Raw genomic sequence first — 19,895 nt, 5'->3', positions numbered from 1 at the left:
GTATCCCCCTTGTGCTACGGTGCAATTGTGGAAGCCATTAAACTGCATCCCTGTGGTCCAAACAAGAGCTCAGGCCTGCAACTCTACAAAGATTTCTAGGTCATCACGTGTTGGTGTTCTCATTAGTGCAAAAACACAGAAGTAAGCATCCTAATTGGAAAGCATAGTTGGACAGAGCCTGACTGGAGAGCTCATCTATGGTGTTAGTTTGAAGAAGGTGGCACACAGGAATTTAACCCATTGTGGGTCTTGGAGTTGACATAGCAGCATTTGCAGCTACATGTGAATGGGACTGGATCCTGATACAGACTGGGAAGGAGACAAAGCTGCCACCTGACTGGGAAGGACCATTCCAAGTACTCCTAACAACTGAAACAGCTGTGAGGACAGCCGAGAAAGGATGGACTTATGACACACTGGTATAGGTATCCACTAGCCCTGAGGCGTGGGAACTGTGGCCATAGAAAAACCTTTAAAAGATAAGAATTAGAAGGAAATCATGAAAAGTTTTTTTATATGCATATATATTTTTTATTATTTTAACTAACCTTTCACTTCTCCTCGAATAGGTAAATGAATTGTATATGTAAGTGGGAGAGTATTATAACCTATATAGAACCAATACTCACAAAAAGTTTTCCTTGTAACAAAAAAGTTTTTACTGCTGTACCCATTTGCTATCCTGATAATTATCTGGAAAAGGTGAAATTTGACAATAATGCAGGGGAGGGACCAACTGATAGTTTTGATATGAATAAGGGACTCTTGTGGTGTATGGAATGATGTATGGTGGACAACTGCCAATTGAGGCTGGACAGAGACACTCCTTGAAAATACCCAGAATGTCCAGGATAGGGAAGAGCTTAAAAAGGGGTAGAAAATCTTCCTGAAAACCCTGCAGTTATGACAATTAAGGAGATAAAAGATCTTAGACAAACATTTGAAACTGAAACAAGATATGGGGACGTTAATGCCTGGGTAGAATGGACTAAGTATACTGTCCAGAGTCCCAACCATAGCAATTGCTACACTTGTGCATCGGGACGGCCAATAGCTCAGGTGGTACCCATTCTGCTGGGATGGACCAAGGACCCCAAGGGAATGTGATGCATGATTGCCCTGTATCAAGAGAAAACTGCCTGGGGAAATAGAGAGTGCAGACCTCTCTCTTGTTTCCTCCAATGCCTGATACAGATGTCAAGATCCCTCCTGCGCTCTCTACAGCAGTAGGTAGCCATACAGCTTGCCTCTCACAGCAGGGTGTGAAGGCTACCAGGCCTATAGGAAACTTTTCCTTATGCAGTGATGAGGTCTTGGATGTTATGGAGGATTCAGCAGGAAATTATTCAAGATTGGGAATCTCCAGGGCAAATCTCCGGTGGTACTGTGGGGGAAAGATTTTTATGGTCCAGCTTAACCATCTAACTGGGGAGGCACCTGTGCACTTGTTCAATTAGTTATACCATTCACCCTGGCATTTGGAAAAGAAATGTATATAGATTTAGTTGGGGTACCTAGAGGTGTCCCTGATAAATTTAAGGCAAGAAATCAAATTGCTGCAGGATTGGAGTCACTGTTTTGGTGGATGACAATCAACAAGAACATAGACTGGATTAACTACATATAAAATATACAAAAGTGCAATTAAGGGAATAGCAGAACAGCTAGCCACACACCGGAAAAGGAATGATCTAGCAGGAGAGAAATCCTGCTAGATTGAAGAAAAGGGGGGAATGAACAGTGAAGCAGGAAACAGAAGCTCTGCTGGAATTCGGAATAAAGGGGGGCTAAAAGGGGGATAGTTAAAGGTAGTTTATAGAAACAAGTAAAGGAAACTTAAAGGTAGTTTATAGAAATAAGTAAAAGAAACTTAAAGGTAACAAGTAAAAGAAACAAGGGGCCTGAGAGAGCAGGGAGGATGCAGATAAGGAGCGAGACCTCACGGACGACCAGAAGAGGAGTTGCATTCCCCCTGATAAGAACAAGAGGGGGTCAGCATGCTAAAGACAAGAGGGGGTCTGTATGCTAAAGAGCTATTGAATATGTACCAGAATTCCTAGAACTATTGACTATGTATTAGAAGTCTAAGAAATCATTGACTATGTATCAGAATTCCGAGAAATCATTGACTATGTATTAAATGTACCTATAACTGTGTCCCGATTTTACAAGTCGGTGTGCAAGTTTGAAGGAGCTATCCCCCTTGCACCTGGCACTGCGCAACGCTGGAATAAACATACCTGCTTTATAACCCATCTCTGGATTATAGAGTTTGATTCCGCAAGCCAGGAGGACGTCTTAACAGCTGAGACACTGGATGATGCAGGCTGGGAGGAAACCAGTTTGATCAGCCCCTCCAGCAGGCTGTTTTGATCATCCTGATCCTCATCAGCTGTGTCCCATCTCACCACGGGTTCACAGGGCTCATCACGATGAAGCACAGCAGACAGTTCCTCCATCCTACCTTCCTGATTACTCTCTACTCTATCCAGTCTTTCAGTTACTTTCACAGGGTCTGAAACATAAGCACGTAGACGGGTTAAACGTAGCTCAAAGTCATGAAGCTTAGTAATCATTTCATTCAAAGGGGTCTTCTTTGCCCTCTGCCAGACGTTGCTGCTCATGTACCGCCATACTCACCTGGTGCAGACCTTGTGCACATATGCCACATACTTGGTGTACGCCTGACTCTCTCAGGATCATGGCCTTGGTTTGGACTGGAATTTGGATCAGAATTCTGAGGAATAAACGTGGGGTCGTGTAACATCTCCACCACGGCCCGTTCTCTCAAATAACGACGCCTCTTTCTCTCTAAGTAAGTCACAAAACAAAGACTCATGGGGGACGACAGTGTATTGTAGGGGTCAGAAACGGGGACGGGAGGACGGGGGCGGGGGGGGCACAGATAGGGGAGCCTAGGGGTCAGAATGGGGGCGTGGGGTGGGGCAACGAGGTACCCCTGGGAGGGGAGGAGGCACAGGGAACATCCCGCCGTCCAACAGAAGCCCTGAGTGCCACAGAGGCCCCGCGGGGCCAACGCAGGGCGGCTCGCGGCGCCCGCGGAGGGGACCCCTTCAGGCCTCCCCCAGAACAGCCACTTGCAGAAGCGGAGGCGGCGCTCGGAGCCCCGGGGTTGCCCGGCGGCGCTGCAGCAGTGCGGAGAGCAGCTCGACTTCGGCACGGCCGCCTCTTCCTCGGGGCGCGGGGTGATGACGGCACGGCTGGCGCCGCTCGGGCAACGAGCACAGGCGCAGGCGCGCTGACGCGCTGTTGCTATGCCGACGTCGTCACGCATGCGCTGTCGCCGTGGTGGCAGTTTCGAGTGCGCGCAGAGAGGGGGGAAGGCGCGCTGTCGCCATGGCAACGCGGCCTGTACACGCAGGGCCTGAAGCCTGAGTGGGCCTCGGGGGCGGTGGGGGGCAAAGAAGCCGGGGGGGAACGGAGAGCCCTCGGGGATCTCCTGGTGAGGTGTGGGGGGGCTTAGGGGGGAGGGCAAAGCTCCGGGTGTGCTCAGTGGTATCCAGGGTGGTCGAGCGCCCACCTACTTCTTCCCCATTTGTTCACCATCAGCTTCATCACTGAAACCTCTGACTCACTTCCATCCGCTCTTCCCCGGTTTGCAAGATTTCCATTGCTTGTTAGGCCAGGGGGTGCCACTTTCTAAAAACAATGCATGTGGAACGTGAGGAAAATGCCCGTGTCCCGTTTTGAGGCAAAAGACACAAGAATTCTGTTGCGAATGCAGTCCTTATTGTGAGGCAAAATCACCAAGTGTAAAATTATTGAGGAAAAACAAGACTCTTCACCCAGTAAAGCTGAAATGGACAGTTTTACAACTGTAGCTTGTGGATTCCTTTTGCTAAACTAATAAATTGGTTCTTAAACTAATGTGCTAATTGCTATTGGTCAGCAAACATAGGTTGCTATGTTGAGCTGAACGTGTGCAGCCTTCAGTGGATTCTTACCCTCTTTTTCACACTCCTTTATAACCCTTCTAATTCTTTCAGGACCAGAATTTGTCTTCTCTCTTTCTTTCAGGTAACCGAGGAGGAAAGACTATTCTCGCTTCCAATGTCCCTGTCTTTTCTCCTTCGCAGGTAACACTTTGTTTTCTATAAGAGTCTCTGGCCCACAGCTCGCTCTCTCTCTCTTACTCTCTCCCCCTCTTAGAGAGTGCTGATTCTGAGGTTTGGGGGGAGGGGCGGGGGGCACAGTGCAGAGGATGTGTTCTCATGCCCGCAGCATCTACTTTGGCTAGAGCAGATCACAGACTTAGAAAGATATTATATTTCTGACTCACCGCTTTTCCTTACCCCTTTTGCCGTTTTTTTTTTTGTTTTTTTGTTTTTTTTTTTTTGTGTGTGTGTGTTTTTTTTTTCCTCCACAATTCCACTATTCACTTTTGGTACCTCCATTACACTTCCATTGTACCATCAATAATCAAGCAATACCTTTCTTCACTTCCCACTAACACCCAGCACTTGGTCTCACAATTAGGATACTTAATTATAAAAACTGGTCCCAGAACTTCATTTATGATCCTGGTTTCTTACTCCGTATTCCCCCTGGCTCGCCAGCAAAGACTCTTCAGTGAGCCAAAACACAGCCCAGGGGGTCTTCTAGATATTTCTTAGACACCCCTTGTACCGTAACAGCTTCTTAGATAGCACTTTCACAAGTGTGAAATTTAACAGTCACAAAGACAGAGACAGCAACCAGTACAGTTTATCCTCGGGATCCTTCCTCTCTCCACCTCTCCCCAGGGCCCAACCTTCCTTCTGTGTTCCATTCCTACTCTTGCATAGCTGCCCACCTAATCGTGCCTCTTTCTTGTCCAGTAAACAACTTATCCATGATAAACATCACTTCCACCCATGAGTAGAAATCAGGCCCTGAGAATCAATCTCTGCTTCTCTTTGTGGATCTTCCCTTTTTGATAGCTAATTCCTCCTTTTCCATCTCTAAAGCAGGAAACACATTCTATTCCTACACTAACTACTGTGCCTGGCAGCATCCCTCCTCGCCTTGGTCATTTTTGTAGGATGTCCGTGGCACATCTGACGTCGCGGTCAGAGATAAGTCACGGGAGGAGGACGTATATAATCTCGCTCCCAGGCTGGAGTTTTCTCTCTCTCTTGGACTCTCGGGGAGTGGGAAGCATTCCAGTCGTGTCACCTAGAGTTCACAGTAGGCCTCTCGGTTTTCTGGGGACTCTCTCTCTCTCTCTGTTTTGTTTGATTTATTAGCCTCAATCATATTGTATTATATTGTGTTATCTTGTATTCCGATATCATATTTAGTAAAATAAATTTTCCTCCTTAGATTGCTGCCGCTGTTCTTTTTCCCATTCCCCTTTCCCTTCTTCTCTGGGCTGGGGGCCCTACAGGGCGGCTGCCCCCTGTCACGGGCAAAGGTAAATCTAGGTAACCCGTGACACTCACTAAGCTGGCAATACCTTGCTTGATGCACTCCAGGGGACCATTGGCCTTCCTGGCTGCTTGGGCTCACTGTTGACTCATGTTCAATCTGATGTTGACCAGGACCCCCAATCCTATTCAATCAGACCGCTCTCCAGTGTCCCATATCCAGTCAGTGTGTATGTCCAGGGTTGCCCCTACCCAGGTGCACAATCAGGCACTTGTTATACTTTCTGCACTTGGTGCTTAGTACCAACTGGTACCCAGTTCTCTGACTTGTCCACATATCTCTGCAAGTCCTCTCCACCCTCAGTGGAAGCAACAGCACCTCCTCATCTGGTATCAGCAGCAAACTTGCTCAGAACATCTTCTAGTCCTTCATGCAAGTCATCCGCAAAAACATGAAAGAGAAGCAGCCCTAAAATGGAGCCCTGGGGAACCCTGACAGTGACCATCTACCAGCCCAATGGAACCTGTTGACTCTAATCATTTGGACCTCACCTATTGGCCAACTGCTCAACCACCACATTCTGTTTCTGTCTATCCGTATGCAGGACATTCTGCCCAGAAGGGTGCAGTCAGAAACAGTTTCAAAAGCTCTACTGAAATCATCAAGGATAACATCAACTGGCTTCCCATGGTCAGCTAAATGGATAACCTTGTGATAAAAGGAGCCAGGGAGCTGAACCCCAAACGAGCAGGGTGAGAAAGAGTCCCCTACAGATGATAAGGCCAGGCATATCACGCCATTCTCCTGGTGGGAAGTCAAAGTGGCCAACTCTTTCCAGAAATTAGATGCCACATGGTTGAGCAGAAGTGAAAGAAGCAAGGACAGGCACTGTAGAGGTCTTACCCTAGAGTGCTTGAAAGAGTGTATTTCAGGATTTAACAAATCTAGTCTTGAATTGAAACGTCTTTGTCTGGAGTATACGACTCCCTGGCTGTCCAGTCTGGTCTGATTCAGCAAACACAATGACAATGCACAGCGCCAGCGAGTCACTGCTATCCTTGCTAAGCCTATAACGACGACAATAAATGAAATGCAGATGTATCCTTCTATTCAGGCCAAAATATGGGGAAGTCTTGAACAGATCACAGATCTCCTTGATGTAATGCTGGACAGTTTCATCATCAAAACTAGTGCCACAGGGGACCACCCCCTACGTTCTGGATATTCACAGCCCAGGTACACAGAACAGACGCACACACCAAGTACCCATGACCCATATGTCTCGCATATGTGACCGACCCTGGTGCACGCAGGCACCAACCACCACTACGCCCCACCTGTGTCCGCGCCCTGGTGCATGCGGGCACTGCCCGCAATGCCGCAACCCATCGGGACCGGACTCGCTCTGCCTCCCAGTGCCCCGCAGCACTCCGCACAGAGAGATTTCCAGATGAGGCATTTGCACTTCTGCTAGGCAACCACGATCTGTTAGTAAACTGATAGAGTAAAAGAGTAAATCTCAAAGTTAAAAGTCAGGTATGTGGGCCCATAACCAAGTAGGATGTGCAGTTATGATAAGGGAAGAACATCCTGCATACTAAAAGGAACATAGCCCAAGAAGCCGTCCAGAAACAGACTAGTTCAATCAAACATGATGGGGTAAAAAGGACGGAGTGAGGAAGACTTTGAGCCTTTGCAAGGAAGACGTCTGACTTCATCCCCACAACCTCCGGAGGAAGAACCCAGCTACAAACAGCCCATGTGCTGGAGGGAGGGGCAGAATGTAAGTGATTTCCTGGAAAATAATGAATATGTAGATGAATTCCAGGAAATCTGTTGAATATGTATCAGCTTGGCTTTCAAATGGGTAACACTTCTGTTTTCTGGTGTGCAAGAGAAGTGTGATCCCCTTTGCATTCAGTGCCTAATAAACGTATTCCTGCTTTATAACCTAATTCTGGGTTATAGAGTTTGATACTGCAACTCAAAGCCATGCTTCTGGAATCAGTCTGTCCACTGGTGAAAAATACATCTTACTCTGCCGCCTGCCAGGGTCAGCAGTCATCCTGCTCGGGAAGCTGCCCAGGGCGCTGCGGGGAGACGTGTGGGGGGAAGGAGCCCCCCGGCAGGGCTTGTGCTGCTACAGCTGCTGCCTGGGGCAGGGGGATCACAGCTCCACTGCACAACTGAATGTTGTAAGGGTGCTTTGCAAGAGGAGAGCCAAGGCAGGGATTTTCCATTTCCTGTTCTTAGGGAAGGAATAAGGATTGGAGGCAGAAATCTAAAAGGGGTGGTCAACTTTCAACACAGCTCTGAGACTCCCAAATATTTCTTCAGTAAGTCGCTTGTTTTGTGAACAGTCACACAGGTTGTGCTTTCAGCCTCACCTACCGAAATGGATACAGTCAGCTTAAGTTATAGTTGTTTTCTGCAGACATTAACAGTTCACTTGTCCTGTAAACAGGCTGATTTCTCTGAGACAAACTGAAGTGCACAGAGGCTGGTGCTGGGGTCTCGAAGAGCAGCTGGAGTAAAGAGGAAAATATCCAGGAGGCTGTGATGTGATTAGGAAATGAGAAGAAAGAAAGAGCTCCCTAATCTTCTATTCCTCATTCCTTTCAAGAGTCCCAAGGAGATCTGTAAGGGACTCGGCAGTGCTGTGGTTTAGAATTTGTTGGGTTAAAGCTATTTACTAAGACAGAGAAAAAGAAAAGGGTTATGCTTATGATTATGACATAGATCTATATCTCTATATATAAACACATGCTTACTTACGGTATATTCTCACATATATATAACGTATGCAGATGTAAAAATACATGCAAAGATGCTAATACATATGCATATCTGTTTGCAAGTCCAGGACATGTGGCAGGGGTTTTAACAGCCTCAAGGTTCACTGTAGGAACTGGAGTGGCTGTTGGGCTGTTGCAGGAGTTGGAGCAACTGCAGAACTCATTGCTAGAGCTGGAATCACCGCAGGACCTGTGACTGAAGTTGGAGCAGCCACTTGGCTCATTGGAGGGGTTGGAGCAACCACAGGGCTGTACATCCTGGCATATTGCACCTCCCTTGATAGGCATTTGTTTCATTTTCTTATTGCAGTACTTGGAACAGCTAGAGGACCTGTAGCAGGAGTGACTGCAGGGCTCATTATGAGGGGTGGAGTGACAGCAGGACCTGTCCCAGAGCTTGGAGTGACCGTAGGACATGTAGCACAAACTTGGAGCTGCTGCAGGTTCTGTGATGCAGTGTCATCGTCATTGGGTGTCACTTTTGGCAGCCAGCGTTGGGTGTCACCATCATGCAGAGGGGACAAAAGGTCCCCCCTGGGGACACTGCACTGAAGCTGGGAACACCATGACCAGCTCGAGGACTTCCCGGGGCAAATGGGGATACGGCATCACGGTGCCTCACCCCCATAGCTGGGGACATCCCCATGTTACTCTCAGAGTGTCGCATGCCAGAGTTGGTGACATACCCACACCACACGCCAGGGTTGAGGACACCCCCTCAGTGTCACACCATGAAGTCGGGGATACCTGTGTCACCCCTGTGGTGTCACAGCCCAAAGTTGGGGACACTCCTCAGGGCACCTCATCTGTGTCCACCCCCACAGACCACCATTGTTCCCATGGGGTGGGGGTGACAACCCTTACTTTTCTTATTAAGATTTCTTTCTTGATAACGGCAGATTGGGGATGCCCCCCCCCCCGGCCCCCCCATATGTGAATAAAGGAAAGAGGAATAGTTGTGGGACTCCATGTGTCACAGCGGGAGGGAAATTTGGGGACAGAGGTCACTGCAGCATCCTGATCCTGTAGCCCCTATGGCCCCATAACCACTACAGCCCCATCTGATCAGCCATCCTATGTCCACATCTCATGACTTTATCCCATCCCGTATCCTGTTGTGTATCCATAGCCCATCCCATATCCATCATATCAGCCCCATAGCCATCTCAAACCCATCCTGTGTCTGTGTCCCCACATCCTATCCCCATCCTGTACCCCGTATCTATATCCATTCCAAATCCGTATTCCCACGTCCATCCCACGTCCATTCCATATATTTATCCAGTTGTAATCCCAACCCCATCCCATATCCATACCCCATCCCATATCCATCCCATATTCTTCCCATGTCGATCCCATATCCATTTCTGGAGTCCATCCCATACACGTCCCATTTTCTGATCTCCTTTTCATATCCTCGCACCCCAATCCCAATTTTCGCAATCCCACAGCCAACAATCCCAACCCGACGTTCCAAATCTCATTCCCAACCCCACCTCTCACCTGCCAATCCCAATCCCTCATCCCAATCCCACATCCCATCCCATCCCATTTCTTGCTAGAATAGCGCGCACCCCTAAACCCCTCCCCCACCGCCGCTCCGCCCCGCCCCCTGCCCACCCGCCTCCAACCAGGGGCCACGCGACGCCCCTCGCCCGGCCTCTCATTGGTCAACGGCAGCGCCGCCGGCTCCGATTGGCTGAGCCGCAGCAGGCGGGAGCAGCCGTTGACAGCCGGCTCGAGGCCGCCCGGCTCTCACCTCAGACAGCGGCGCTGCCGCAGCCGGGGCCGCCCTTCACGGCAGCGCCGCTGCAGCCGCTGCGGGCCGGAGCCGTCCGGCTGGGATCTGTCCCTGCCTGGCTGTGGCCACATCAAAGTGCTGGGAGGCTTCCCCAGCTCCATGCCATGCACACCATGTCCTGCACCCCTGTGGCCTTCCCCACCCTCTCTCACATCACCTGCTCCAAAGTCCTAAAGGATGGAGCTCCTCACGCTGCCAAGCAGCCCCAGTACCCTCCCTCTGCTCTCTCTCTGCTCCTCCATACAATTCCTCCCAAACCTGTTACACTTTGATCCACCTCTGCTTGGACACAGTGTGACCACATCACCCTCCTTTTAGCTGCTCTCTTACTGCAGCCACTTGGCCCTCCTTTGGGTCTGCTTTAGGCCTCTTGCATCGATACCCCAACCCCATTATCCAAAGCAAAGTTCGCATAACCCCTCCCACGGACACCTCTAATCTCCTGATGACCAATGAAGCCCTCTGATGACCAGTGACTCCCCTCCTTGATTAATGGAGCCTTGTGATGTTCAATGAACATCTCTGACAACCAGTGGAGTCAGTGGAGCCCTCCGACAACCAACAAAGCCTTCAGATTCAGTCATTTTCTCTGGACACACTCCAGGGTTGTGATGTCTTCCTTGCAGTGAGGGGTCCAAAAGTGGACACATCTGGGAGGTGCAGCCTCACCAGATCTGAGTACAAGGGGACAATCACGGCCCCGTTCCTGCTGCCAATGCTGTTTCTGATACAAGCCAGGATGCTGTTGGGCTTCTTGGCTTGCTGGGCACATCACTGGCTCAAGTTCAGCTGAGCATCGATCAATGCCCCCAGGTCCAGTTCCTCTACACAGCCTTCCAGCCGCTCTGCCCCACGCCTGAAGCTTTGCCTGGGGATGCTGTGGCCAAAGTGCTGGACCCGGCTCTTGGTCTTGTTGAACCTCATCCCAATGAGTTCAACCCAGCCATCCAGCCTGTCCAGATCATTATGTGCTTACCATGGTGGAGGCAACCGCTGGGCAGCTTGAAACATATGCAGTACCCCATCATGCAGTACTGCCCTCTAAACACCATATTAGGTCTCAAGAAAAAAGTCCTGTGGCTGCGTGGCACCCCAGAAAGAACTGAGTCAGATAATGGGGCTCTGATTACTAGTTCTGCCCTCTGGTGCCCAGTGAAGAAACACCCAGATCACTGACCAGGATGCTATCTGTGATCAAGCAGCTTTGATTGGCAATTGCAATGGCAGGTCCCCTGCAAGCAGGAGAGCATGCAGAAAGCAGCGTTGCATCTTTTAGGCCGTGTTACTCCACGCTGATCTCCTTCTGCCCCGGTTCCTCATTGGCTGAGTACTTCAGGCTCACAATCATCCCGACTCCCCACTGAACATACTGGATCCCCTTTCCCTTCCCTTCCCTTCCCTTCCCTTCCCTTCCCTTCCCTTCCCTTCCCTTCCCTTCCCTTCCCTTACCTTCCCTTCCCTTCCCTTCCCTTCCCTTCCCTTCCCTTCCCTTCCCTTCCCTTCCCTTCCCTTCCCTTCCCTTCCCGTCCCTTTTCCATAACACAGTGCAAAGGAAGGCCTCCAAGGCCAAATTCCAGCCTGCCAGGTGCCCTGCCAGCCAAAAGGCAATGGGCCAGTCCAGGGGCTTGGAAAGGTAGAAGAAGGGAGAGGTTAGGAATAGTGTAGGGTAAGGTATAGGGATAGGGATAGGGATAGGGATAGGGATAGGGATAGGGATAGGGATAGGGATAGGGATAGGGATAGGCATAGGGATAGGGATAGGGTGAGGGTGAGGGTTAGGGTGAGGGTTAGGGTTAGGGTTAGGGTGAGGGTGAGGGGTAGGGGGGATGTTCAGTGTATACCACAAGGGAATTTGATGCTAGGGCAGTGCAATCGGTAACTCTGTGTATATATATGTATACAGACCAGTGTGCATATTGTGTTTTTATGATTGTTTATTTGTATTTAGATGTTTATATTAAGTATGATGTTGTGATGTAGAATAGCAAGAGAATACAATATTCTATAGATAATAGAATATAGATGTATAATAGATATAGTTATATATTACATATATATTAATAGATAGAGATAATGGATATAGATATATAATAATATAGATGTAGCAATAATATTGCTATAGAATAGCAATATTACTAAGCCATGACATTTTTTATCCCTTGCCTCAAACACTTCCAGCTATAGGGTTTTGCTCCTAAAGAGGCAAGGGGTCTTGGAAGAGTCCTCGCTCTCTCTCCTTGTTCCTTTGCTTTTCTTCAGGGAGGTGGCATGCAGGAATGACACAAATGGGTCTCAGTGGCACAGATGGAACTCAGCAGCTGTTTCGCAGCCTCCAGTGGAGCTCTGACTGTCCTGGACAGCCCACGCCCGCATCAGCGTGGGTAGTGTGTGCCCTTCCTGCGGGGTGGGTCTTTGGTCTTTGGAGACTGACCCCTGGGAGACTCCGTTCCTTCCTTTATGGCTGGCAGGAACTCAGATCTGACAACGGGCGGCTCCTCGGGCAGGCTGGGCTCGCCACGAGATGTTTCTGCTGCCATCTTTTCAGTGGGAGACTCATTTTCTTCCCTTATGGGTGGCAGCAATACAGATCTGTTGCGGGTGGACTGCTTGGGACGGCTGGTCTCACCACAAGAACGTGCTGCTGCCATTTCCTTTGGTTGCTCCTGTGCCTCCCTGATCTTCTTAACCCTCTTCCTGAGAAGTCTCACTGAGTCGCATGCCCGAAGCGCCAGCATGTTTGGTTTGTCTGGGGACTCTAAGGATAGGCTGGATGAGGCCCTTGAGCAAGATGGTTGCTCTTGGCTGCATGAGGCCTCACGCTGGGCTTCCTCTGCTCCTCCTTCTTCATCGAGGAACTTGACACGTCTTGTTCGGGCCAGGTTTTCTTGGCTCTCTGTTCCCTCTAGGCCCTGCAGCTGGCAGCTCATCGGCTGCTCTGGGGCTACGGGCACTGCCCAGATGGGTGGCAGAACACTGAAAGGACAGAGCGGGAGGGGTCCGCCTGAGTGGCTGATGGCTTTGAAGCCACATCCCTCAAGCCTGAGCCAGGAGCCTGGGCTGTAATGCAGCCTTCCCCACAGACAGCTGACCGGTTGCCCCGGGGCTCTCTGGTGATGTGGAGAGGGGCCAGCCCTGTGAACTGGGGGGCTCCTGACATCCCCATCCCGGCACTCCCGGGAGGCCACAAACAAGCAGCGACCCTTTGGAGTTAGGGAATGGGCTCTTGTTGGGTCACCCCCATGCACATCCCAGACCACAGCCTCCAGCCTCACCTGTTGGCAATGCTCTCCCTCCGCAGTGTGTTCTTTACTTTTTGAAACTGCTCTCTATCAACACTTGCAGTGCTGAGGCGCCTGATGTATGTTGGAGTGTTATCAAATCTCACTGCAGTAGGGAAGGAAGAGGAGATTCGCCGTCAAGCCTTTGGCTCGCTCACAAGCAGCACTCAACTCAGACCTCTTTCCCAGAACCCGCCCTGAAACCATCTCTGTCCCCACTCCTCCTCTCTGCAGTTCAGCTCTGTTTTGGGCTGCATGAGGGACGCTGGCTTTGGGAAAGAGGAGCTGGCTGGTGACAAGAAGGCGGCAGGGTGACTTTTGAGGTCCCTGTCCCTGCAGTGGGGGAGGGCAAGGCCTGAGATCCCCACATCCTCCTGCCATAGCCAGGGATGGGGGTACGTCACACCCAGCACCTTCCTTTTGGATAGGCCAACCATAACCTAAGGGGAAGAGGCCGTGCTGTGCCGGCAGGATGGTATGCTGCAAGTGAGAGCCCTGGGCTGATGGTCAGCAAGGGACTGCCCACCTCCAGTTGGTTGCTCATGCTGTGGAAAGGAGCTGGAAGCCACTTTACCTTTCTTGTTCCCAGTAAGAGGTGGCAAAGTCTCTTCTTCTGTTGACTTCTGTGCCCCAAACAAGCTCCCAGAGGATTTGCGGCATCGCATGGGCGGCAGTTTGGAGACTAACTCCATTTGGAACCTGTAAGCGAGGAGAAGGCAGTGAGCGGTGTGACGCAGTGCAACAGCAATCCTTGCTGCTCTCTCTGCTTGCCTGCTCGCAAGCACGTTTTCATGCTGCATGAAGGCTTTCTAAAGCCGTTAGCAGGGTCACTTGGGATAGGAGGAGGGGAAACAGTTTCAGGCGGAAAGAGGGAAGACTGGCTTTGGATGGGAGGAAGAAGGTTTTAGCTGGAGGGTGGTGAGGCACTGGGATGTCTTGCCCAGAGAGGTGCTGGGTGCCCGGACAGGCATTCAAGGCCTGGCTGGACCAGGCTCAGAGCAACCTCATTTGGAGGTAGGTGTCCCTGTTCCCCGCAGGGCAGTGGGACCGGGTGCCCTTTTAGGGTTCCTGCCTGCTCCAATCGTTCTGTGATTCTCTGGCACATCCTCCTGGGCAGGACACTGATGGACACGAGGCACAAGCGCTACGGAATGAGAGCTGAGTAGCTGCATCAAGCAGCAGAAAAATACTCACTTGGGTAAGACCACAAGGCATTTTGAGAACACCAGGGAAGCCACCGGTGTCACACGGGACACCCCCATGTCCAGCAGCGAAGGGGCCTGCAGGGGAGGAACAGGGAGGTTGTGGGACATCTTGGTCACAGCTGAGGCACAGGGAACACGAGGAGCCCGAGGCAGGGAGAGCTGCCAGCACCGCAGCACCTGCACGGCTCAGATCACGGCTCAGGCCCAGGTCCTAGTGGGCCATGTGTGAGCTCCTCAAGGCTCACAGGACTGCCCGGACCACGGAGAAACCTATGGCTCACCATGCGAACGGCTCTCCTGAAGTTCGCTTTCCCTGACAGCTTCTCGAGGAAGTCATGATAGAACTTCATTTGGAAGGTCAGCCCGTCAATGAGGAGCACTCCGACGTCCTTCAGGACCACGGCCACGTTCTCCCCATTCCGCAGGCAGCTGGAGAGCAGCGATACGGTGCTTTGGATGCACTTCCGCACTGTCTGCCAGCTCACAGAGGCATCTGCAGCCACCTGGCTGCACTGCAGGGGCTCCACCTTCCTGTCGACTGAGAAAATACCAGGGACGGGGTTGATGATACGGTTGCTGTTCCACAGCTGCTTCCCTAGAACTAAGGGACATCATCCATAACGGCCCCGCGTTTGGATGGGCTCCTGCAAGGGGGAGGTGTGCTTCTGAGAAGGGATGTGGTGGCCCTGTTTGCCCTGTCCATGAAGCCAGCAAGGGTTTAATCCCCCCTCCTACCTGGCAGGGACCCCCTGCGGGACTTGAGGTGGTGCACAGCTATGAGGTTGCTGGCCAGGTGAAACACGGGCCAGCACAGGGTCACGGTCCTGTCCTGCATCCTGATCTCCCTGGAGATGATGTCAAAGGAGCCGAAGGTGGGAATCCAGACCCCCTGCGAGTGGAGGAGGAAGAAAGGGTGGACGCATTATGGGCTGGCTGGAGGAAGAGCTGGAGGTGGTCCTGTGCGGGGGCAGAGCTCAGGAGCCCCCTCCTGCTGTTCAGAGGCACAAGCCAGGGCAGCGGGGACGGCTCTGGGGCTGCACAGCCCTGTCCTTCCCCTCTCCCTCCCTCTCAAACGCAGCTCAGCGGGGAAACGTGGGGTGAGCTTCCTGCCGTGTGTGCAGGGGAAGACGCAGAGGAAGTCCAGGCTGAGCCGGACAGGGCGAGGAGGAACCTGGCAGCCAACAAACGCACCTTGTGCACCAGGAGCTGCTTGTGTACGAAGGCGGCCACCGCATCCCAGACGGCAACTCGCTCTGCAGATGAAAGGAAAAGCAGGTCACACTCTGCATCTGCCGCTTCCTGGCACCCCTCTCCCACTGCTGGGCAGGAGGGAGGTGGCAGATGGAAAGTGTCATCTCCATCCCAAGACTGGCTGCAGCACCGCTCCCGTGGTGGCTGTGGGTCCGTGTACCTTCAGTATTACTACATGTTTGTCCAGAGGCATGGCCCACCCTGGGGCCGTTCTTGCTCATTCTGGGTTGCTCCTTCTTGGCACCGGCCATGCTGGAGCTCATCCTTCAGATGCGTCTGCTCTGTACCAGATGCTCCTTCAGGATGCAGGACCCTCCTCGGTGCTCTGCCTTCACCCCCCTCCCGGGTGGCCGTGTCACAAACGGCACCAGGGCAACGCGGTGACATCACGGCCAGCTGCCCATTATGATGCTGGCACTGCTGCCTGCCCCACCTGGCAGTGCTGACCCATCTCTGCTTTCTCCCTCTCCTGGAGCTGTGAGTTGAGGGGTGACCCTGGGGCGAGGATGGGGCTGGGATGTGTTGCTGTTCTCTCAGTTCCCTGGTCCTTGGGGCACCATTCGGGCCTTAAGGCTGCTGTTGGGCACCCTCCTGATATTGGCGAGCAATGGGCAGGGGAAGGAGGCAATGGGGGGCAGTTGGGGCTGAGCAGGTTACAGGACCGTGACTTGGCCACGTTGTTCTAGTGCTCACAATGGGTCCCTGCACCACAGGGCACTTGGGGGACCCTGGGTGCCTCCGCAGCCCTGAGGACCGGGCATCAGGGGCTGGGAATTAATTGATGGCATGGAGGGGACTGTCCGTGGCCTGTTCCAGCAGGACCTGGGCACTGTCACCTCCAGCCCTTCCCTTGCGCTCTATGGGGTCGTGCAGAGGAACGGATCTGGAGGGGGCAGGCTCAGAGTGCCCTATGGATGGCCCAGAGTCACCATGCAGCTGGGACAGGGGCTGTGGCTTCCGTCCCCAGGGGACCCATGTCCTGCCCCGGGTCTCTTGGCTGCTGCCAGTCCTTCTCCTGCCCTGAGTCCCTGGGGACAAACCCTGCAGGGACAAGGCTCCTCCTTGCCAGTGCTGCCCTCTGACATCCTCTGATGCCCAGTGAAGACCCTGATGATCAGTGACATCCCATGATGATCAATAAATCCCTCAGCAAAGCTACACGCTGTGTGTCTGTGTCCTTGTTCTCATGCTCAGCAGGGACTGCTGGGATCTGTCCCTGCCTGGCTGTGGCCACATCAAAGTGCTGGGAGGCTTCCCCAGCTCCATGCCATGCACACCATGTCCTGCACCCCTGTGGCCTTCCCCACCCTCTCTCACATCACCTGCTCCAAAGTCCTAAAGGATGGAGCTCCTCACGCTGCCAAGCAGCCCCAGTACCCTCCCTCTGCTCTCTCTCTGCTCCTCCATACAATTCCTCCCAAACCTGTTACACTTTGATCCACCTCTGCTTGGACACAGTGTGACCACATCACCCTCCTTTTAGCTGCTCTCTTACTGCAGCCACTTGGCCCTCCTTTGGGTCTGCTTTAGGCCTCTTGCATCGATACCCCAACCCCATTATCCAAAGCAAAGTTCGCATAACCCCTCCCACGGACACCTCTAATCTCCTGATGACCAGTGAAGCCCTCTGATGACCAGTGACTCCCCTCCTTGATTAATGGAGCCTTGTGATGTTCAATGAACATCTCTGACAACCAGTGGAGTCAGTGGAGCCCTCCGACAACCAAGAAAGCCTTCAGATGACCGCAGTCATTTTCTCTGGACACACTCCAGGGTTGTGATGTCTTCCTTGCAGTGAGGGGTCCAAAAGTGGACACATCTGGGAGGTGCAGCCTCACCAGATCTGAGTACAAGGGGACAATCACGGCCCCGTTCCTGCTGCCAGTGCTGTTTCTGATACAAGCCAGGATTCTGTTGGGCTTCTTGGCTTGCTGTGCACATCACTGGCTCAAGTTCAGCTGAGCATCGATCAATGCCCCCAGGTCCAGTTCCTCTACACAGCCTTCCAGCCGCTCTGCCCCACGCCTGAAGCTTTGCCTGGGGATGCTGTGGCCAAAGTGCTGGACCCGGCTCTTGGTCTTGTTGAACCTCATCCCAATGAGTTCAACCCAGCCATCCAGCCTGTCCAGATCATTATGTGCTTACCATGGTGGAGGCAACCGCTGGGCAGCTTGAAACATATGCAGTACCCCATCATGCAGCACTGCCCTCTAAACACCATATTAGGTCTCAAGAAAAAAGTCCTGTGGCTGCGTGGCACCCCAGAAAGAACTGAGTCAGATAATGGGGCTCTGATTACTAGTTCTGCCCTCTGGTGCCCAGTGAAGAAACACCCAGATCACTGACCAGGATGCTATCTGTGATCAAGCAGCTTTGATTGGCAATTGCAATGGCAGGTCCCCTGCAAGCAGGAGAGCATGCAGAAAGCAGCGTTGCATCTTTTAGGCCGTGTTACTCCACGCTGATCTCCTTCTGCCCCGGTTCCTCATTGGCTGAGTACTTCAGGCTCACAATCTTCCCGACTCCCCACTGAACATACTGGATGCCCCTTCCCTTCCCTTCCCTTCCCTTCCCTTCCCTTCCCTTCCCTTCCCTTCCCTTCCCTTCCCTTCCCTTCCCTTCCCTTCCCTTCCCTTCCCTTCCCTTCCCTTCCCTTCCCTTCCCTTCCCTTCCCTTCCCTTCCCTTCCCTTCCCTTCCCTTCCCTTGCTTTCCCTTCCCTTCCCTCCCCACACCTTCCCTTCTCTCCCCACACCTTTCCTCCCCTTCCCTTCCCTTCCCTTCCCTTCCCTTCCCTTCCCTTCCCTTCCCTTCCCTTCCCTTCCCTTCCCTTCCCTTCCCTTCCCTTCCCTTCCCTTCCCTTCCCTTCCCTTCCCTTCCCTTCCCTTCCCTTCCCTTCCCTTCCCTTCCCTTCCCTTCCCTTCCCTTCCCTCCCCACACCTTCCCTTCTCTCCCCACACCTTTCCTTTCCTTTCCTTTCCTTCCCTTCCCTTCCCTTCCCTTCCCTTCCCTTCCCTTCCCTTCCCTTCCCTTCCCTTCCCTTCCCTTCCCTTCCCTTCCCTTCCCTTCCCTTCCCTTCCCTTCCCTTCCCTTCCCTTCCCTTCCCTTCCCTTCCCTTCCCTTCCCTTCCCTTCCCTTCCCTTTTCCATAACACAGTGCAAAGGAAGGCCTCCAAGGCCAAATTCCAGCCTGCCAGGTGCCCTGCCAGGCCAAAAGGCAATGGGCCAGTCCAGGGGCTTGGAAAGGTAGAAGAAGGGAGAGGTTAGGAATAGTGTAGCGTAAGGGTTAGGGATAGGGATAGGGATAGGGATAGGGTTAGGGATAGGGATAGGGATAGGGATAGGGATAGGGATAGGGATAGGGATAGGGATAGGGATAGGGATAGGGATAGGGATAGGGATAGGGATAGGGATAGGGATAGGGTTAGGGTGAGGGTTAGGGTGAGGGTTAGGGTTAGGGTTAGGGTGAGGGTGAGGGTTAGGGGGGATGTTCATTGTATACCACAAGGGAATTTGATGCTAGGGCAGTGCAATCGGTAACTCTGTGTATATATATGTATACAGACCAGTGTGCATATTGTGTTTTTATGATTGTTTATTTGTATTTAGATGTTTATATTAAGTATGATGTTGTGATGTAGAATAGCAAGAGAATACAATATTCTATAGATAATAGAATATAGATGTATAATAGATATAGTTATATATTACATATATATTAATAGATAGAGATAATGGATATAGATATATAATAATATAGATGTAGCAATAATATTGCTATAGAATAGCAATATTACTAAGCCATGACATTTTTTATCCCTTGCCTCAAACACTTCCAGCTATAGGGTTTTGCTCCTAAAGAGGCAAGGGGTCTTGGAAGAGTCCTCGCTCTCTCTCCTTGTTCCTTTGCTTTTCTTCAGGGAGGTGGCATGCAGGAATGACACAAATGGGTCTCAGTGGCACAGATGGAACTCAGCAGCTGTTTCGCAGCCTCCAGTGGAGCTCTGACTGTCCTGGACAGCCCACGCCCGCATCAGCGTGGGTAGTGTGTGCCCTTCCTGCGGGGTGGGTCTTTGGTCTTTGGAGACTGACCCCTGGGAGACCCCGTTCCTTCCTTTATGGCTGGCAGGAACTCAGATCTGACAACGGGCGGCTCCTCGGGCAGGCTGGGCTCGCCACGAGATGTTTCTGCTGCCATCTT

At 51.9% G+C, this 19,895-nt stretch overlaps 1 long non-coding RNA gene and 1 pseudogene across 1 annotated transcript in view; one reads left to right on the top strand and one right to left on the bottom strand.

The window, feature by feature from the left end:
* LOC146757656 (uncharacterized) overlaps positions 1-19,895 on the bottom strand; it is a 594,671-nt gene that overhangs the window by 321,146 nt on the left and 253,630 nt on the right. The window lies entirely within an intron of this gene.
* Positions 8,728-10,756, top strand: LOC146757662 (uncharacterized; annotated as a pseudogene).

Source organism: Coturnix japonica, chromosome 20 (genome assembly GCF_054131305.1).
Source record: "Coturnix japonica strain WE chromosome 20, WE-NBRP24, whole genome shotgun sequence".
In the NCBI taxonomy this organism is placed as follows: Eukaryota; Metazoa; Chordata; class Aves; order Galliformes; family Phasianidae; genus Coturnix; species Coturnix japonica.
Note: the sequence above shows the minus strand (reverse complement) of the source record. Positions and strands in the feature narration are given on the sequence as shown.